The 5,708-nt window shown below is 33.9% G+C and overlaps 1 pseudogene; it reads left to right on the top strand.

Moving 5' to 3' along the window:
* Positions 1-4,182: 4,182 nt before the first annotated feature.
* On the top strand, positions 4,183-5,131 carry LOC119511111 (annotated as a pseudogene).
* Positions 5,132-5,708: the final 577 nt, after the last annotated feature.

Genomic DNA, 5,708 nt, shown 5'->3' with positions numbered 1-5,708 from the left:
TCTGCAGTGAGTGTGGGAAGGGGTATCCTCCACCCCAGACAGGGAGGCGTTAGTCCAGACCGCTCCCATCATATCTGCAGCTGTTCCCGGGCTTCTCTCCTTAAAAAAAAAAAAAAAAAAAAAAAAAAAACGCCAGCCCGGTGTCTCCCCCCACTGCAGCGTGGCCGATGGATCAGCCTTGTTTTCTTTATTGATTGTTTCTGGATTTGTTCCTTTGGATTCTCCATCAGTTTCTGTTTCTTTTGTTGTTCTTTTCCCTTCCGCACACTGTATTTTTTAAAAGTTTGATGTTTTAGCCCTGTTATTTAATCTTTAAGCTGTATTTTTCATATGTCTACATTCAGCTAGTGTTAAGAAAAGTATTTCCTTGAGTGACAGGAGCTAACAATAACATGCAAACAAATGCAAAAACACCTTTCATTGGCTTTGAAAATTACCTGTCTTTTGTATGGATCCTTCCTTCAGAGTTTAGCCTTCATAGCTAGAATATCAAACTGAGGCCAATGTATGGGTTTCTCTCCTTTTCTGAGCTTATATTTTGTCCTGGGTTGGTTCTCATGGCATTAGAAATTCCCCTGTTTATGGAAAGGGTAATTCCCCCTCCAACCTCCTGGCTGTTTGAGTATCTTAAAGACAGGGATCTTTGCTTCAGTCTACTTCAGTGATTGCTATACTGTTACAACTGTCCAGGATATGCTTCTGTCTGCAAAGAAAATTTGGGAGGAGCAATACAGGGATGAATGTCTTGGATAAGTCATTCAGACTGTCACTGGAAGTATGAGAAACAACTTATGTGCACCTCAGATGCACTTAGAGGTTACTCTACTACCTCCAGAGCAGAGTCAGGGACCTACCTGAGAGAAGAGGTTGACTCTTAACAGCACTCAGGAGGGGGTGGGGAAGATGAGTTTCTCCTATTAGTTTCAAGTTGCATTTTCTTTATTCTTCAAATTCACAGTTACTGCTATCCTTTAACTGCTCTCTGGAGATTTGAGAAACACCACTTTGCCAGGTTTTGCTAGTTTTTCAAAGGTCCTATTGATTGATGCATTCTTAGAGTGTATATGCTGCAAACTTGGATGAATGGAAGCGATAATATTAAGTGCACTAAAATAATTTAAGGATGAATAATTTATCCCCTTGAGCAATCACTAACAGTATAATGAAGGGAGTTATGTTGAAAAAAATCTAATAGAGAGAATAAAATTTAGGAAGGATCAGAAATCTGAAAAGGGATGGCATAAATTAAAAATAGTACATCAATTTTTACCTTAATGTAAATAGAATAGAGACTCCAATTAAAAGGCAGAGTAATTGACTCAATTATAAAGTAAGACCCAGCTATATGATATCTATAAGAAATAGATGAAAAGTAAAAGGATATACAAATAAACACCTTCTGAATATAAACATACATTCTAGAATATTCTTACCACATAATACTGTTAGAAAACATAGACCTTTATATTTCAGAGAAATAAAAGGCAGTATAAAATAATAATAAAGCCAGTTTTTAGTATGATATAAAACTCCTTAACAGAGCTTCAGATTGCATAATGAAAAAATTGACAGAATTAAATGCAGCCATAGATTTTTAATGCAATTTTATTGAGACATACTCACATATGATACAATCATCTGAAGTGTACAATTGTTCACAATACCATCATATAGTTGTGCATTCATCACCACAATCAATTTTTGAACATTTTCATTACTCAAAAAAAAGGAAAATAAGAATAAATAGAAATAAAAGTAGAAAACACCCAAAGCATTCACTGCTGCCATTCCCCCCCATAATTCATTCACCTTTTGTCCCAAGTTTTCTACTCATCTGTTCATACACTGGATAAAGAGAGTGTGAGCCACAAGGCTTTCACAATCAGACATTCATACCATAGAAGCTGTATAGTTATTCAATCATCTTCAAGAATCCAGGCTAATGGATTGTTTTCCAACAGTTTCAGGTATTTCCTTCCAGCTATTCTAATACACTAAAAACTAAAAGGGAATATTTATATCATGCATAAGAATAACCTCAAGAATATTGCCTCATCTCCATTTGAAATCTCTCAGCCACTAAACCTTTGTTTTGATTCATTACTCTTTCCCCTTTGGTCAAGAATTCTTTCTCAATCCCAAGATGCCAGGTTCAGCGTCATCACAGGGAGTCACATCCCACATTGCCAGGGAGATTTATATCCTTGGGAGTCATGTTCTATGTAGGGGGGAGGGCACCAAGTCCACCTGCTGAATTGCAGCCATAGGTTTTTAAAATAAATAATGGCTTTGAAGGATTCTGTGGGATACAGTGTTAATTGTGTAGAAATCTAAGACTACACTATATTTTCCTATATTTTCCTTGTGATGTTTAAAAAAAATCATCAACTGCTGCACACTCTAAAGAGTGGTTAGTTTTCACACCAGCCACTGCAAAATGCATGAAATTTTGAGTTTTACAAGAGTCTAATGTAATTACATCCCAGTGTATTATAAATAGTGAAACAAGGATGTTATTGAAAATATAACATAATAAAAATATGTAAAGGCATAAGTATCTATATAAGTATAAGCTAAACATAAAGGAAAATAATGGAAGAAATTAATATTAAGAATGAACAATTTTCATTTTCTTCTTTGAATGTTGTTGAGTTCTAGTTTTTGTGTAATGAACAATGTTTATTCACATGGTAGTGTCATACTTTTAAATATAAATAGAGTTCATGATAAAAAGTTTGCTATTCCATTCTGGTGTTTAATGATCTGGATTTTCAGCACAGAGTAATTGAGTATTTCTCTAAAAATTACCTCTGTTTACCCAGTCAAATACTACAGGAACTCAGAAGAATAACAAAAAAGCATGGCAAAAATTATTTGGCTTCAAAGGGCAAAGGATCTTTCTAGTTCAAACTTAACATGTATACATTAGTTCTTAGAAACATGGCAAACAAATTTCCTTAGAAATTGGTCCCAGAGAGACTAATGCATTATTAGGAACTCTCAATATAAGAGACACCTTGGCATTATCAGGGGGAAAAGTGAGTCCTAATTTCAGGGAAATTTTCCATTTGAACAGGTTCTGAACAAAATTTGGGGGTTCATTCTATCTGAGAATTAAAAAAAATGCATGCAGGAAAATTTATAAATAACTTATTTCAAAGAAAACAAATATGTCATAGAAATTTTCTGATCCTTAGATGGTTTACATACAGTGTTTGTGGCAAATATTTGAGGTAGACATATTTTTAGACAGATAATGCTCATAGAAGATTTTCACCTATGGCTCGTGATAAGCATTTTATCTAAAGTAGAAGAATTAAGTTTTGATCAAATATGATGATATTAGAAGAAAATCCATAGTCATAGCAATATCACTAAGGTGTTACCTAAATATTACTAGTATTTGTGGAAATGGGAAAATAGAATTTGTTGAGACATTCAAGCAATGTACATATATTAAAAAATACAATCTTGGAAGAAATTTGATTTTTAAATCAATAAATTATAAAAACACATAATGTCTTCTGAAAATTAATATGAATGTATTGTCTAGAAAATTAATACACATACATTAATTTTACTGTAGATTTTAATATCTGACCTATCATTGTTATTAAATATTATTAGATACAAAAGAAGAGTAAATGATGCATTAATAGTATCATTATTTATTACATATCTAGCTCTTTTCCTCTTTTTTCCAGAAATTAATTGTCAGTGGTAATAGAGTGTGATGAGCATTCTCTCTGGATTAAACCAAATTTTGTAGAATCAGAGCCAACACTTAATGGTTATGATACAGGATAAGTTACATGAATTTCAGTGCCATTTTCTCATCTAAAAAAATGAGTATAATAGTAATGTCCATGAATTTATTTTTCATCTAGATACATGTGTTGATAAAGGGAAGGACTTATAACACTCTGTTTTCATTCTAATTATTCAATATATACAAGCTTCTATTATGTAATACCCACATGATGTTTCATGTCTATTTATATTTAGCAGTGTAAGTAAGATATTTTGTCATGTTTTGCAAACTACTTTTTCTATGAAGTTCTAGTGGCATGAAATTAGTTTTAAAAAAATGACCTATCATTTATATAAACAAAAAATCTTTTTGAAGTTATTCATTCAAAGTACAACTTTTGATTTCTCAACAGTTTAAAACAGTTGAATGCTATGCAAAGTAGGAATAAAACAAAAGATCCTGATTTCGTCCTTATGGGATTGACAGACTCTGAAGAGATCCAGTAGGTCCTCTTTATGCTGTTTCTCCTGATATACCTGATAACTGTTCTGGGGAATGCAGGGATGATACTGATAATTTGCTTGGATGTCCAGCTTCACATTCCCGTGTATTTTTTCCTCAGCTACCTGTCATTTCTTGACCTATGTTACTCAACAGTCATCACACCTAAAACTTTAGAGAACTTACTGACTTCCATCAGGTATATTTTATTCATGGGCTGCTTCACCCAGTTGTATTTTTTTTGGCTTCTTGTGTGCCACTGAGTGTTTTCTTCTGTCTTCCATGGCCTATGATTGCTACATAGCTATTTGCAATCCTCTTCACTACCCAATAGTTATGTCCCTGGGGCTCTGCTGTACCCTTGTAACTGGATCCTACATGATTGGCTTTACTGATTCCTTGGTCAGTGATCTTTGCATGCACAGTTTGCATTTCTGCAACTCCAATAAAATCTATCACTTTTTCTGTGCTACAATTCCAATTTTAGCTCTCTCTTGCACTGATACACATGACATTGAAATCATGATATTCCTTCTCTCTGGCATTACTGCAATGGTGTCTCTTACAATGATCTCTGTCTCCTATGGGTCCATTCTGTCTACAATCCTGAAAATTAGTTCCACTTCAGGAAAATACAAAGCCTTTTCTACTTGTGCATCCCATCTGCTGGGAGTCACCATCTTTTACAGGACTGCAATTTTTACTTATTTAAAACCAAAGTAGTCCTACTCCTTGGGAAAGGATCAAGTGGCCTCCATGTTTTATACTATGGTGGTACCCATGCTGAATCCACTAATTTATAGTCTTAGGAACAAAGAAGTGAAGCATGCTTTCATTAAAGTCATGCAGAATAGAGAGGGCTCCAGGCAATTGAAATGACAGTGTTGCTGAACATTCAAGTTTATCTTTTCTCTTCTCCTTTTTGGATATTTACTGGGTACTCAATAGGACTCTAAATACAGGAGCATCCTTCAATTTATATTTTTGTTGATCTATCCTGTACTATCCCACACATCATCTGGAAAGTTTCCAAGGATATGTGTTTAGAAATCAGCATAGTAATTGGAAGCAATAAAATATATGTTATATCTGTGGTCTAAATATATTTGTTTGTAAGGGCAATTTAATTGAAAAAATATGCTGTCATCTTTCAAACTGCATCATAGAAATCCCCATGCATGCTCAAATATCAGAGAAATTTGTTATGGAGAGAAGTTTCAGGGGCCATTCCATTTATCCTGTAGAGAAGAAATATAACACTGGTAAATCATGCTTGCTTTGCATTGGGCATTCCACTGTTAGATTCTAGATCTATCAGCTTTTTAGCAGACTTTCCCTTGGTAAATCAGTGAAAGTTTAAGCCTCATTTCTTTAACTGAATAAGAAGAATAATAATTCTATGTTTCTATGGTTGGTGTGAAAATTAAATCTTGATGAATATGAATAATTTAATGGA

The sequence above is a fragment of the Choloepus didactylus genome, chromosome 16 (genome assembly GCF_015220235.1).
Source record: "Choloepus didactylus isolate mChoDid1 chromosome 16, mChoDid1.pri, whole genome shotgun sequence".
NCBI classification, from domain to species: domain Eukaryota; kingdom Metazoa; phylum Chordata; class Mammalia; order Pilosa; family Megalonychidae; genus Choloepus; species Choloepus didactylus.
This window is presented reverse-complemented; position numbering and strand designations above follow the sequence as displayed.